The sequence below is a fragment of the Triturus cristatus genome, chromosome 2_1, assembly GCF_964204655.1.
Source record: "Triturus cristatus chromosome 2_1, aTriCri1.1, whole genome shotgun sequence".
NCBI lineage: Eukaryota > Metazoa > Chordata > Amphibia > Caudata > Salamandridae > Triturus > Triturus cristatus.
The window spans coordinates 196015919-196032836 of record NC_140581.1 but is presented as its reverse complement, the minus strand read 5'-3'; positions in this window follow the sequence as shown (position 1 = coordinate 196032836).

Genomic DNA, 16918 nt, shown 5'->3' with positions numbered 1-16918 from the left:
GGACACAAATCCAATAAGGAGAACCAGAGATATGAGTTTTTATTTTTTTTAAATTAAAATAGTGCCAAAAAGCAATACGTGTCAATGAAAGTCTATGGATGTGGTAGACCGGGGCCTAGGTGCCATATGACTCTGACTGTGATGGATCCCAATGTGAGACAGTCTAGTCAAGGATTTTACCTTCAGACTAAGGGGTCTATTATGATGTCCGCCCGCCACCGTAACGGAATGCGGGACCGTCCGCCAGGGGAGGTGGCATCTCCCATTTCCATCATTGTGGAGCTCACAGCACCGCCCGCCACAATGCTGGTAATGCACATTGTGCATTGGCATGCACAAGGTGACAGGCACCGCGCAGTGCCTGCCACCTTGTCCTTGCCAATGCCATGTGCCTGGGGGCCCACTACGGACCCCCAATAGCAAAGACCGCATGCCTTTCCATGGCGGCAATGCCGCCATGGAAATACTGCTTTCCGCCATCATCATAATATGGATGGCAGTGTCTTGCAGACACCGCCACCATATTATGCATGTTTTCTGCCCGGTCGACGAGTCGACTGGCGGAAAAGTGACGGACGGTCTTTCCGTCCGCCGCGGACCCCCCAGACATCCTAATATGGCGGGGGGGTCTTTGAGGTGTGGATGGCGGCGGATCGCCCCCACCGGGCCAGCGGTGACTACCGCCGGCCCGGCGGGGGCGATCCGCCCACCATCCAAATAGGCCCCTAAGTCTGGAAAATAGTCGAAAAAGTCTTCCTGTGGTGCTATCCGTCAGGAGTTTTTCATAGGGAGTTTGTCCTTAAAATGGAGGTTCTTTACTTTCAACAGGACACAGGAACAGGCTGTATCAAATAGGGGCTTCATGATGTTGGATACCTTCTTCCCGTGGGTCGGCTGAGACAGATTTGCTGCTGCAGAGAAGTTTAAGGTGGGACAAACCAGTTTCTTCAGCCAGCGAGATAGTGCCTTTGCCTCATCGGGTCTGATAGTTGATCATGGTCCTCCAGCAACTGGAAGTCAGAATTTTTCTAAGTCCTAAATCTTTGCAGATGTAAGTCCCTTTTTCTTCAGCCCTTTACCTAAGGCTCCCAGACTTCAGGGAGGCTCTTAGGACTTTGGAGCTTGATTCAGCAAAGGCCTTGGGGATGGTGCAGTGTCGGTCCAGTAGTGACTGGGTAATACTGGGAATTCAGGAAAAGTGTTTTCTCAGCTTCTGGTGTCCCTATAGCCACATTGAAGGTGGGTCCACTGACTACTGTAGTCCACTTCTTTGCCCTGGGAACAAGAGGCAGAAGAGGCTCTTCTCAGTTCACAGCAAACAGGGCCAGTCCTCTTCTGCAGGCACAGAAAGGTTTCTGAGGAGGGTTCCTGGGGTGCACTAGCCAGTGGGCGGGGACTCCCTAACAAGTGGGGTAAATGTTCCTAGGGGAATCCCTACCTACTTTTTTTTAACAGTTCCTGTTTGCCCTACTGCAAACTATCCTACAGAGTTCCTTATGCCTAAAATCCAAGTTGGAGGAACCCTTCCTCCCTTGTGCAGAGCCTTTATGTGCATCCAGAGGTTTTGGGGGCAGATTCCCTCCCACTAGGATTGGAGTAAGCCTGGCTAATATAGGCCTGGGGGAAAAAGGCTTGCCTTCTTCTAGGTATCACTTTACATCTACTTGTGAAAGGCTAGGCCCCACTTTGGTCCCTTTCAAGTTTATGATGTTCCTGGGCCACCACATCTGTCCCAACTGAAATGGAAGAAAGATACCACCCCACGCCCAGGCTATTGTTTCTGCTGTAGCAGCATTTTTCACGCCTCATTGTCAAGGAGGCAGTGAGAGGCCAGTTGTCCCAGTTTTATACTAACTAGGCAACTGGGACTCAAGCAGTAAAAGTATAACTTCCTTAAACCTATTATTCCCACATATTTAATAAAATCAAACTTTACCAAGGAATTAGAATTTAAATAAATATGACAAACAGACTTTGAATTACTAGTCAAGCCATTTGTATAAGGGTTATAATCTGTACTTTGACATTTTCCAGGATCCAGACACAGCTCTGCCAATAAAAAAAACATTTAGGGTCTAGATGCTGGAGGAATATGCCAACTTTAATTTCGCACATGTATCACTTTTAAATATGAGCCACCCTACCATGTGGGCAAAGAGTTGTGCTTAGGGATGACATTAATATTTAAAAAAAGGGGTTACCACCAGCACAAATTAGTTATTTTGACAGGTTTGACATCAGATTTTTAGGCTGCTGCACTCAACCTGTATATTGCAGTGCTGAAGCTAGGTTATATAGGTCAACTCTGTGGGTGGCACAATAGGTGCCGCAGTCCACAGACAGCATTTAACTTCCAGGCCCAGAGTACATTTTTTACAACATATTCCAGGGGCATGTGGGCAAGATGAATATGTCAATCAGGGGAAAGCAATTTAACCATATTTAAAGAGAGGGCAAATGCACTTTACTCCTGTCTAAGTCTAGCAAAACAGAAAGGGCAAAAATTGGCGGAAATCACACCTAAGATGATCATTTAATACAGGAGGATCTTGATTTTCTTCAGAATTACAATAAATCTTTTTTAAGTCTAATTAGACATGTTCGTAAAATGGCAATGTCCTCAATTCAATGCCACTGTCATTGGTAGTAAAGGCCTCCAATAAATCTAGAAGAACTAGTAAGCAAGCATTTCCTTTGTCCATGATGCAATATGTGGTAATCAATATTTTCCCATACCTTTTCTTGTTGGCTGTCTAGGTTTCCTACTCTTATAGTTTTCTGAACCTTGATATCGTGCAAGCTTAACCAAGGCAGTCAAGCTCCGTTTTTATTTTGCTTGGAGATCCTACTAGCAGGGGACTGAGAATCTATATGAAGGTCGCAATCAGGAAAATAACCATGAAAAGCTGCTCAGGGAGTGCGAGGATCTCACAATCAGGATAGGTCACTGAGATGCCCATTTTACAAATAAAAGCATTGGTAACTATGTATATGTTCACTGTGTAGCACCAATATACAATAGAGATTTGATATAGAAATAAGCTTTTTTGATTAACACTGTCACTTAAATGTAAAAAAGTAAGGATCGACATCTCCCATAAAACATTGGAGCGCTTGTAACAGCTAACAGGAAATGATGTTATGACTTTTTGAATATATGTAATGGGCGTTAACAAGCAGTCTGTTGATTGTGAACAAGGTATTAGAGAATACCAAAAAGCGTAGGTCATCTCGCCTGTATCCCTATTTAATGAAACATAATGGAGAGAAAATAAAATAGAAAAATTGCGAAGTCTGCGGGAGTACGGCCCAATTTGTTTTTCTCGTGTGAGAAGGATTGTGTAAAAGTATTCAGCAGCGTGGTTCTGTCGTGGGGGATCGCACCGATGTTGAGCGCTGATAAAATCCAACGAGGAAGAACCGTTTAGATATATATATATATATATATATTCACTGAAAAAAACATAGGTTTCAGGGCCGTTATAGTTAGCTGGACTTTTCACTCGTACAAAACCATTGAAATTCCCCCGTTATAGTTAGTTCAGCTAACTATAACTCGCGCTCCCGCAATGCACTGCTGATAACGTCACATATTACATCACTCATGACATGGTCAGTGACATCACTCATGACATCACTGATGACATCTCAAATGCCATCACTGATGACATCATCCAGTGAATGTGTGTTTTTCTGAAAATTACATATGTTTTATATATGTATATCTCAAGGTTTATTGAAGAATAAATGGGTATATAAGTATCTAAATGGATGATTTGTTTTTGAAAAATTGATTGTATAACTGACTAAGTGTATCTTAGTGAATACATGGCTTAGTGAGTAATGTTTAAATATGTAAATATCTGTATCAGTCTCTCACTTTGTGTATAAGTGGCTGCATGGGTTGGTGAGTAGCTACATGAGTGTCTATATAGGTTACTAGTTGGTTTTTTGAGTATCAGTATGAGTGTCTGAGTGTCTGTATGGTTCGGTGGGGGTATTACATAGTGCATAGGTGCATGAATGAGTGACTCACTGTTTGCATGTTTTGAAGACAGCATGTGTGCAGGACTGTATGGGTGGATGAGTGTGTGCATGGGTGTGTTAGTGAGTGAATGGCTGTCTCAATAGTGTCTTTATGAGTAACTATATATGTTTTAAACTAGTATATGTGACTATTGGTGTATTTAAGTGGGTATATGTGAGAGTGAGAGATTGAAAGAGTTCCTGTATGAATAAGTATGTGTTTCTATAAGTGATTGTTTAAAAGACTAAGTATGTGTAAGTTTCTGTAGAAGTAAGTGTGGTGGTGTGTGTATAACTGTATATGCAAGTAAATGGATGTTTGATTCTTTATTAGCATGAGTGACTATGTGTGTGAGTAACTCTATGGATGAGTGGCGTTGTGTAACAGGATGTATAGGTGTATGAGTACATATGATGAGTGAGTACATGTATGAGTGACTGTATAGGACTGTTGGTGAATGAGTGGATGTGTATGTGGATCTTAGAATTACTGAATAGGTTGTAACTGGTATTGGTATGTCCATTGTTTTGAAAATGTTAGTTTCTATTTTTGAATGTGTGTATCAAAGGTTATATTAGGGGGAGAGGAGGTCTGCCACTCTATCACAAGGATGATGTCATCAGTGATGTCATGAGTGATGTCATTTGATATGTCATCAGTGATGTCATGAGTGATGTCGCTGACCATGTCATGAGTGATGTAATATGTGACGTCATCAGCAGTGCATTGCGGTCGCGCGAGTTATAGTTAGCTGAACTAATTATAACGGGGAAATTTCAATGGTTTTGTACGAGTGAAAAGTCCAGCCAACTATAACGCCCCTGAAACCTATGGTTTTTTCAGTGAATTTCTAAGGTTTTTTAAATGCTAATTCCTAACTATAACGTGCCTGAAACCTATGGTTTTTTCAGTGAATTTCAAAGGTTTTTTAAATGCTAATTTCTAACTATGCCTACAGAGTTAGGACATGTGAAGAAAGAAGAAAAAACGCACAGAAAGAAAAAAAATTAATGCAGAAAGAAGCAACAGAAGTCCTCAAAGATGAAGAAAAGTGCAGGAAGAAGGATAACGTGCAGACAGAACAAACAGAAGAGCAGAAAGAAGCCTTGTTGCAAAATCATCCTGTACCCTCAACTTTTTCAGATGGATACTGGTGGTAACTGAGTCTGACTAACCAGTCCTAGAGCCAGTGCTATGTTAAAAGACACTCAGAATACAGTGAAAACACCTACATACACTAGGGAACACTATGCGTTCGGGTCCCCTTGTGATTAGCATGACCTCCTCTGTAAGCCCCTAGTATATAATAGGGCAGGGGATTAAAACTACCTCTTAAAACGCGCCACAGGGCGTGTTTGCACACGTCACCTCAGGCCCCGTCCCCTCCCTTCCCCACTATGTAAACACGCCCTGTGGCCCTTTTAAGTTGGGAGATTAAGTCCCCTTGAATCCTTAGGGTCCCTAGGGTCCAACTAGACCACTAGGTACCTCCAGTAAGCGCCACAGAGCTGCGTTGCAGAAAGATGTAAAAAGGGGCACGGCCTAGACCACCTCTCTGCAACGCAGCGCAGTGGCGCTTACTGGAAGCACCTGGTGGGCTAGTTGGCCCCCAGGGTCCCTCAGGATTGAAGGGGAATTATTTCCCCAACTAAAAATGCGCCACAGGGCGTGTTTGCACACGTTAACTCAGGCCCCGTCCCCTCCCTTCACCACTGTGTAAACACGCCCTGTGGCCGTTTTTAGTTGGGAGATTAAGTTCATTTGAATCCTGAGGGTCCCTAGGGTCCAACTAGCCCACTAGGTACCTCCAGTAAGTGCCACAGAGCTGCGTTGCAGAGAGGTGTAAAAAGTGGCACACCTGGACCACCTCTCTGCAACGCAGCTCAGTGGCGCTTACTGGAAGCACCTGGTCGGCTAGTTGGCCCCCAGGGTCCCTCAGGATTGAAGGGGAATTATTTCTCCAACTTAAAACGCGCCATAGGGCGTGTTTGCAAACGTCACCTCAGGACCCGTCCCCTCCCTTCCCCACTGTGTAAACACGCCCTGTGGCCGTTTTTTAAGTTGGGAGATTAAGTCCCCTTGAATCCTGAGGGTCCCTGGGGGCAAAATAGCCCACTAGGTACGTCCAGTAAGCGCCATTGCAGAGAGGTGTAAAAAGGGGCACGGCCTGCACCACCTCTCTGCAACACAGAGCAGTGGCGCTTACTGGAAGCACCTGGTGGGCTAGTTGGCCCCCAGGGTCCCTCAGGATTGAAAGGGAATTATTTTCCCAACTTAAAACACGCCACAGGGAGTGTTTGCACACGTCACCTCAGGCCCCGTCCCCTCCCTTCACCACTGTGTAAACGCGCCCTGTGGCCGTTCTAAGTTGAGAGATTAAGTCCCCTTGAATCCTAAGGGTCCCTAGGGTCAAACTAGCCCACTAGGTACCTCCAGTAAGCGCCACAGAGCTGCGTTGCATGGAGGTGTAAAAAGGGGCATGGCCTTATCTTATCTTATGCTATATTTATAGAGCGCACTGACACCAAAGGTTTCCTGGCGCTATGATTGAGATTGGAGGTGGGAGTCATAGTTTACATGAGTTTTGAGAAGAGCCATGTTTTTAGGCTCTTTCGGAAGCTTAGTAGGGTACCAGAAGTTTTAATGTGAAGAGGGAGGGAGTTCCATAATTTGGGTGCCAAGTAGCTGAATCTACAGCCGCCCAGTTTTTTTAGTTTGGCCGTCGGCGTGGTGAGAAGATGAAGATGGGCAGAGCGGAGGTTACGAACCGGACAGTGAGGGTTCAGAAGGGATTCTAAAAAGGCAGGGCCCTTGGACTGCCGGGCCTTGTATACCAGGCAGCCAATTTTAAAAGCAGCTCGCTGTTCGATAGGCAACCAGTGCAGCTTGGCCAGGAGAGGCCTGGCGGATTGCCATTTGGGAGTTTTGCAGATAAGTCTAGCTGCCTGGTTCTGCACCAGCTGGAGACGATGGAGGAGGGACTTGGGTAGCCCCCAGTAGATTGAATTAGAAAAATCCAGGCGGGAGAGGACGAGGGAGATGACAATTTTCACCAGGGATTCGTGGGAGAATAAGTGGGAAATCTTGCGAATTTTGCGTAGCTGAAACATGCTGGCAGAAATGGTGGTACCAACATGAGTTTTAAGAGAGAGATCAGTGTCGATGGTAACGCCCAAGCTTTTTACCGAATTCAAAGGTTTAGGTGGAATGCCAAGCTCCTTAGGCCAGAAGTGAGGGCCCCAGTATAGAAGACTGGTACCAGGCAGGAGGAGTTCCGTCTTCTCAGGGTTTAATTTGAGCTGGTTGGAGATCATCCATTGTTGGATATGCAGCATTGCTCCCTGAAAGTTTTTTTCAGAACACCTCTCTGCAACGCAGAACACCTCTCTGCAACGCAGCTCCCTGGCGCATACTGGAGATACCTGTTGGGCTAGTTGGCCCTCAGGGACCCTCAGTATTGAAGGGGAATTAATTCCTCAACTTACAACTAGCCGCGTTTGCAAAGTGCTGCAAGGAGGGGGCGTGGCCTCCGGCGCAAAGCCGCTCTTTTATTTACTTAATTTTTTTAAGAAGGAGGGCTGTGTGGCCCCCCTTCTTTTTCTAATTTATTGGCCCTGGGGACCCCATCCCCAGGGCCTGCACCCTCATTTTTTTGGTTGAAAAAAATAAATTTGTCCCTCCCAAGTCATTAATCGGCCCCGGGGACCCCAACTCCCGGGGTCATGAGCTTTTTAAAAAAAAGGAGGGGGGCTGCGTTGCCCCCCTCCTCAGGCCACTTATGGCCCCGGGGACCCCATCCCCCGGGGCCAGCCTTTGTTTTTTATTATTTTAAAAAAATATATATTTATAGAAACACCTAGGACATGCTGGACAAACCGTATGTACCTATCACCATGTCGATTTGCGTGATATTCATTAAAAGGCGACTATGCATACAATGAATCCACGTGGAATGTATTTACACTGCTAGTGAAGCTCTGACGTGTCTGACGCCCTACGGTGCCTAATCCCGGCGCCCCCGCCGGTGGGTACTCTCAAAGTAGACACCCTTGTCATTTATTTATACAAACATGGGTAGCTATTGACGAGCACATTAAATACACACGCACACCAAGCCATTCAAAGGGGATTCGACAAAAATTGGACCAAACTATGCAAGAAACCCCCCTCACGGTTAATAAAACACACATCCACCGCCAGATGTGTAATACTTTTTATTTTACTCTCTGGAAAGGAGACAAACCTCACTTGAAAGTCACAGCGTGCTCCTGGCTGAGCCTAATGCTGTGTTACACCCACCAGTGCCCGCCGAGTGCCACACACATCTGTGTTGTATTCCAGCAGCTAGTGCGTATGCTATGACACTCTCTAGCCCATGTGCACTGTAACACCCCCGTGAATATGTCATGCCACACTTGCCTTCGCACGGGTTATATTGCCCCATCTAACGTGCCTTCCTCGATGCCTATGTTATAACGCACAGCGCTATGCCATACATATTACAATCTGGGATCCATATCTTTGTCACAGTGCATATGCAACGTTACACTCCCCAGCATATATTTTATATTACAACTTTAGAGACTAGTTAGGTTACACAACACTGCCCTGTGCATATTACACTCCAAGGCGCATATCGCATAGCACGCGCTAGTGCCTGTGCTATCTCGCGCTCTCCAATGAATCTGTCATTGCGCATTATGTATTGAATATTATATTTCACGCCCCGGTTCATCTTATATCACACTTTTTGGTGCATAGTTTATACCATATACTATATCTAGTTTTCATTTTCAATCGTGCTCTCAGGACTATGTTCTATATAACACTGCGTCCACCTACCCTTTTCATGGGCATTATATTTTGCGATGGGGGTGGAGGGTCAGGGGGTGTTTCTGCCAAGTGAGCCTGGAGTCACAGTCACAAACGTCCTCTTCTTCCTGAATAAAAGTGAGATTATGCTGCATACTTGTTCATATGTTAAGTAGTTCGCACAGACACACATTTTAAAAACAATAAAGTTCCTAATACCCACCTTCTCTGAACAGTTAGCTTGCTGCCCCATCCACCTCCTCCCTATCCTCTGTTGTCTGAATCCATGTACTAGCCTCCTCCCTCCTACCATGCATGGTCTGATGTGCTGCCACTGTCCTCCATTTAGCATGATGTACCAGTCCACTCCTCCTGCCCTCCATTGCCCAATTCTATGGCCCATCATTGACCTCCTGCTTAGCCTCTGTGCTTAGCTTGCTGCCCCTATTCTCCTTCCCCCTGCCCTCCGATGTCTTTGTGCATGCCCCTGCTCCATCCTTTTTGCCCACCATGTTCCATGGACCTGCCACTCCTATCTACTCTGAGTGTTCTGTTGAGCTGCCACTCCCCTCCCACCTGCCTAGCATTGTCAGATGACTCTCACCTGTCCCTGCCACCTCTACCCTGCCTGTCCACATGCCATGCCCCTATCCCCTTCCTCCTGTCCTTCATGGCCCATTTTACTGCCACACCCTTCTGCCCTCCCTGGTCTGTTGTGCTGCAACTTCTCCTCCTGCCTGCTCCACACGGTCTGTTGTGAGGCCCCTTCCCCTAAACTCTCTTGTCTGTGCCCAGGTCCTGACCCTCCCTTCTATCCTCCATGGTCCTTTGTGCATGCCCCTGCACCCTTCTTCTTGCCCATCATAGCCATTGTGCTGCCACTAACCCTCCCACTTGCCATGTATGGTCTTCTGTGCTGCCATGGCCCCTCCCACCTTCCCTGTGTGGTCAGCTAGCTGCCCCTGACCCCCTCCCACCTTACCTCCATGGTCTGTGTGTATGCCATCATAGTCTCACTGTTGCTCTCCGTGGTGTGTCTTGTTTCTAGTGCCCATCCTGCCTGACCTCCATGGTCATCTTGCTGCTCCTGCCCTGCACCCTTGCCCCCAGCCCTCTGTTTCCATGTGCAGACCCTATTCCCTCCCTCCTGGCTTGTCTGTTCCATTGTAATGCCCCTGATCCGTCCCTCCTGCCCTTTATGGTCTGTTATGCTGCAGCATTCTCTCCTGTCCGTCCATTATGGTCAGCTAGCTACCATTGCCTCTTTCCCCTCTGTTCTCTGTTGTCCATGTGCATGGTCCTGTCCTCTCCCTATTGCTTTCTATGGATTGTTGTGCTGCACTCCCGTCCCGCATGCCCTGTGTGGTGTATTGTGCTGCTGCAAACCCTGATGCCTGCCCTGTAGGGTCAGTTTGGTGCACCTCTCCATGTCCCTCCTGACCTCTGTTATCCGAGTCCATGTCCCTACCCCAATTCCTCCTGCCTACCATGATCCAATGTACCATACTTGCGAACATTTTGAACTTGGTAAGAGGGAGATTTTGAAAAAAAACTGGGGTATTGGTTTTTCCCTTTGAGTTACATTGAAAAAGAGGAGATTGTAGACAGGAGACAGATCAAATAAAGCCCATTTGAGCTTAAAAACATTGGACGTTTCCTGGCTGAAACGGGTCTGTTGGCATGTATGGTTGTACTACCACTGCCTCTTCCTTCTGCCCACAATGGTTTATTATATTGCCACAGCCTCTCTTGCCAGTCCTGTATTGTTGGTTTGTTGCCCCTGCCCCCCTTTCCACTGGCCTCCATAGTCTGTTGTGCTGCCACTGCCCTTCCTGCCTGGCCAGTGTGGTCAAATTGTTGCCTCTGCACTCTCCTACCTGCCTTCAATTTTCAGAGTCCGTGCCCCTGGCCTCTGCCTCTCAACAGTATCACAATGAACAACTAGATTGCTAACATTCTATATTTCAGATAGAAATCAGATCAGATCAGTTTGCCAAAGTGTTGACAAGTGGACCGCTAACTTGCTTCCAACCAGTTACTCTGCCCGCGGCCATGAAGGAATTAAGCTGTTGCAAATCGGGCTCACCGGACGACCCTTGCCCCCCTAAATTGTGGTGTTCAATCGCGGATTTTGTGGCTCCATCCCTACTACATGTTTGGAATACATCTATTTCTTTGGGGGTCTTTCCAGATATATGGAAACATGCCACCCTGCTCCCACTAAAGAAAAAGCCTAATGGAGATCCCAAGGACCTCAGCAACCTTCGCCCTATTTCCTTGTTGGCTGCCCCAGGTAAGATGCTGGAGAAAATGATCCAGCGGCAGCTCAGCAAATATATAGAGGACAACAATTCTCTACATGAGACTCAATCGGGCTTTAGACCCGGCTTTAGTACCGAGACAGCTTTGATCGAGGTGGCTGAGTCGATAAGGTGGTCGTTGGATTCGGGAGACTCAGTTCTACTGGTCCTCCTGGATCTTTCGGCGGCTTTTGACACCGTCGACCATGCAAGGTTGATGATGCGGTTGTCAGAAGTGGGCATACAAGCACAAGCACTGGACTGGTTACATTCATACTTGTCCCAGCGCACCCAGAAGGTGGCTCTGGGGTCCGCCTCTTCTACGCCGAAGCCGCTGGGCTGTGGCGTACCGCAGGGCTCAGCGCTCAGCGCTCAGCCCTCTATTATTTAATATCTACATGGCCCCACTTTTCACACTTATTGCTAACTGGGGGGTCAAGGCAGTATCTTATGCCGATGACACCCAGCTTGTGTTTCCATATGCAGAGGTCTCAGAAGCAGCCTTGTCAAGTTTTAAAGGTTGTCTCCTTGATGTGGCACGTTGGATGAATACTAATAAACTAAAGCTCAACGCGGACAAAACAGAAGTGCTGTATTTTGGCAAAGGCACTCCGCCCCCCTCTGAGCTTTGGTGGCCAATGGCAATTGGCTCCCCCCCTTCCCCCAGCCCTTCGGCAAAAAATCTGGGAGTGCGATGGGACAATAATCTGTCCTTTATTTCGCATACACAACAGCTGATGGGCTGTTGTCTGGGCAAACTCAGGAACCTTCGCAAAATTTTGCAATTTCTTCCGGTAAATTGCAGGAAAACTGTAGTCCATGCGACAGTCACATCTAGACTGGACTACGCGAATGGCCTGCTCCTAGGTTTGCCCAAATATTTAATTCAACACCTGCAAGTGGTTCAGAATGCGGCTGCGAGACTGCTAATGCATATTCCATTTAAACATTCTGTCTCTCCGCATCTTCGAACACTTCACTGGCTACCTGTAGCCCATAGGATCAAATTTAAGTCCCTCACGCTAGCTTTCAGATCCTTGTTTGGCTTATGCCCAACCTATTTGAGGGATCGGCTGCCAAGATACACGCAGTCCCGCGCTCTCCGCTCTAACCGCCGGATCCAGCTAATAGTCCCTCGAGAAAAAAGGGCTCGGTTGGGTGGGAGAACTTTCTCGGCCAATGTTGCAAGGCTTTGGAACTCACTCCCCCTTGAGCTCCAACAGGCCCCCTCTGAACCCTGCTTTAAAAAAATGTTGAAAACCTGGCTCTTCAACCAACCACGCTAATTGGCTGACTTGCACTGCGGTATTTGCTTCTCTGCTCTGCGTTTAGCGCCGGGACACCTCCTCGAGAGGTAACTGTTCGCGCTCTATAAAATTCTGTATTATTATTATTATTATTATTATTCTATATTTATTACAAAAGTGTGGAACGCCTGATGTCATCTTGATGTAATCAAAACTGTAATACCTAGAGCATTTCCTTTAGAAATTACATATATGAGAGGGTCTTATTTGCATCAAAATTATGGTTAGTGCTCTAAAAAACTAAAATGAAGACATATTTTTTGAGTTTTCAAATAGCGACAAAGAACTTTTAAATTATTTGTAATCTTTATGTTTTTTTATCCAGTTGACCACTTGATTAAATGTTGCACCTAGGGGAGAGGATGTGGTGTTACTTCCAGTGCTGCAGACTTTGCAATTGGGGAACCAGGCTGAAGTTTCTGCTTCAGCTCAACATTCTGTGATTCTAGTCAAATCACTTAATCTCCCCATGTCTACAACCAAAAGGAATTTGATCTTGTGTGATGTAACCAATGCTCATGTAAAGCACTCCAATACCTGACAAGTCTGCACTATATAAAACTGCAAATACACAAAAAATAAGGTGCCAATTACGATCCGGTAAAAAAATTCCCCGTGCGACTCGTATCCGGTCTTTTTACCGTACGAATCGTACAAGTGCCGTACGAACTGGCAATCACGATTCGCATGGTAAAAAGTCCATACGAACCGCATCGGGAATGATTTCCCACACGTCCTCGGGTCGGAAAATGTGTCCGACATGTCCTCGGACGATTTACCGTACAAATGTGAAAGGTGAAGTCCGACCGAGGAATCACGATCCATCCCGTGCGTCCGATGTTACAACCGTATGGAAAAAACACCGTCCGCACCGAATTCCCATAGCAACCATGGAGACATGTGCCCGCATACGCGCCCAACACTCCCCCCCGACCCGTACGTCCGAGACGTACCCCCCGTGTATGTACACCCCCACCCGTGTATGTACACCCCTGTACGTCCGAGTCGTACCCCCCCCTGGACGTGTCGTACCACCGTCTATGTACACCCCAGTACGTTCGAGTCGTACCCCCACCCCTGTACGTGTCGTACCACCGTCTATGTACAGCCCAGTACGTTCGAGTCGTACCCCCACCCCTGTACGTGTCGTACCACCTTCTATGTACACCCCAGTACGTTCCATTCGTACCCCCACCCCTGTACGTGTCCGACCCCCATGTATGTACACCCCAGTACGTTCGAGTCGTACCCCCACCCCTGTACGTGTCCGACCCCCATGTATGTACACCCCAGTACGTTCGAGTCGTACCCCCACCCCTGTACGTGTCATACCACCGTCTATGTACACCCCAGTACGTTCGATTCGTACCCCCACACCTGTACGTGTCCGACCCCCATGTATGTACACCCCAGTACGTTCGAGTCGTACCCCCACCCCTGTACGTGTCGTACCACCGTCTATGTACACCCCAGTACGTTCGATTCGTACCCCCACCCCTGTACGTGTCCGACCCCCATGTATGTACACCCCAGTACGTTCGAGTCGTACCCCCACCCCTGTACGTGTCGTACCACCGTCTATGTACACCCCAGTACGTTCGATTCATACCCCCACCCCTGTACGTGTCCGACCCCCATGTATGTACACCCCAGTACGTTTGAGTCGAACCCCCACCCCTGTACGTGTCGTACCACCGTCTATGTACACCCCAGTACGTTTGAGTCGTACCCCCACCCCTGTACGTGTCGTACCACCGTCAATGTACACCCCAGTACGTTCGAGTCGTACCCCCACCCCTGTACGTGTCGTACCACCGTCTATGTACACCCAGTACGTTCGATTCGTACCCCCACCCCTGTACGTGTCGTACCACCGTCTATGTACACCCCAGTACGTTCGAGTCGTACCCCCACCCCTGTACGTGTCGTACCACCGTCTATGTACACCCCAGTACGTTCGATTCGTACCCCCACCCCTGTACGTGTCGTACCACCGTCTATGTACACCCCAGTACGTTCGATTCGTACCCCCACCCCTGTACGTGTCGTACCACCGTCTATGTACACCCCAGTACGTTCGAGTCGAACCCCCACCCCTGTACGTGTCGTACCACCGTCTATGTACACCCCAGTACGTTCGAGTCGTACCCCCACCCCTGTACGTGTCGTACCACCGTCTATGTACACCCCAGTACGTTCCCGTCGCACCCCCAACACAACCTCCTAAGTACGGAGCGCACCCCAGGCCCCAACATCACAACCGCATGTACGAGTCGTACCAAGCCACACACAAGGACAGCACCGTACAACCAAATGGCCCATGTACACACCGTACACACGCTCAAAACGCACGTACACAACCAGGACAAAACAAAACAACACAAGAATACACTATTTGAATGGCACAAAGCCACTAAACATGGCCAACAAACACTAAAAAAACACATTCACTGACCTGCAACTGCCAAAAACAAACAGAGGCCCAAAACACCACCACTCCTTATAACACACCCACCCAAACTTCAAACACAGCCACACCCACCCATGGACCAATAAAAAGGGCCCACACACACAAACCATGAGCCTTTGCAACAGACTCACTGCTGCCAGACACCACAGAACCATACTACAAGCCTCACCACACCTTACACTTGCACACCTTCACACAACCACCTCCACAAACACCCCCTCATCACATTCACACACACACACCTGCACAACCACACCCACACACCCACAACCATCCACACACACCCCCCACCATCCACACCCACACCCCTCACCATGCCCACTAACAAGAATCCAAAGTTCAGTAACCGAGAGTTGGAGGTCCTTGTTGATGAAATCCTCAGAGTCGAGCCACAGCTCTTTGGAACATTGGTCAGACAGCATGGCAGCAAAAACAGCCATGTGGCAGACCATCGTCGATGCTGTGAATGCTGTTGCGGACACCAGAAGGACCAGGCAGGAATGCCAAGCCAGGTGGTACGATCTGCGGAGGAGGGTCCGAGCCAAGATGCTGGAGGAACACAACCAGGCCAACGCCACTGGAGGAGGGCCCTCCCGCAGACCTGTACACTACCAGCCCTGGGAGGAGAGGGTGATGGCCATACAGCCGGTGGAGGCAGTCGAAGGATTAGGAGGACTCCGAGACCCGGGTGAGTACACGAACAACGCACCTCACATGGGGGGGATCTCATCCACAACCAAAATCACTAACAGGCACGCAACCACCCCAACCTATCGCATGACTCAACCACACTCCATGAACACGCACATGCCACTGCCGCCACCATGCCCCATGCACCCAGCTGGACAATGTCAAGTCACAGGCCACAGAAGACACCAACACATGACACCGTAACCCGGATGGCGGGAGGGTGGGCCCCAAAAATCACATAGTGCAACTCAGAAGCAGACAACAATGCCCTCTGCCCATATGGCCCAGGTCACAGCCAGACAAACAGTGTGTCCCCACACAGGAAAGACTCGCCAGCAAATGGCGGACGCCTTGCATCAACACATGGGGGTGAAGGCACTGTTTTGCACATGACAGCAGCTAATGAACAGCCAACACTGTGAAAGAGTGGCAGCACACACAACCACAGCAGCAGCGCACACACAGACACTACACCCAATGGGTGCCTGGAGATCAGAAACAAACTCACAGCAACAAGCCAAGGGCCATTCAAAGGACTGGAAAAAGTGTGTGTCTAGGAAGCTGGGCTGAGGTGACAGAGGGTGACACACAGAGGGAGGGAGAGGGGGACAGAGAGGGAGGGAGAGGGGGACAGAGAGGGAGGGAGAGGGGGACAGAGAGGGAGGGAGACACAGGGACACGGACAGAGGGAGGAGGCTGACACACGGAGGGAGGGAGAGGGGACAGAGAGGGAGGGAGACACAGGAAGACGGACAGAGGGAGGAGGCTGACACACAGAGGGAGGGAGAGGGGGACAGAGAGGGAGGGAGAGGGGGACAGAGAGGGAGGGAGACACAGGGACACGGACAGAGGGAGGAGGCTGACACACGGAGGGAGGGAGAGGGGGACAGAGAGGGAGGGAGACACAGGAAGACGGACAGAGGGAGGAGGCTGACACACAGAGGGAGGGAGAGGGGGACAGAGAGGGAGGGAGAGGGGGACAGAGAGGGAGGGAGACACAGGGAGAGCAAATCAGCCGTGTGGTGTGTGGGAATGTCTGCTCGTCAGCAGGTAGACTGTGTGCATGTAGCCAAGGGTGGCCAGTGCCAGAACCCCCCCTCTTCACCATGGCAAAACACAGGGCCATGTCACAACCTGTTCACGAGCACAACGACAGCTACCTGCATTATATAAGTGTGTGGATCCACTCCATGTGCACATGTACAGTGCTACACGGAAGGCACCAATGCATGGCTCGCCACACCTGCCCACTCCACTGCTGACTGCAGTCACACTTGACGCAGCAAGTAAGACTGTGCCACACATAGTTAAA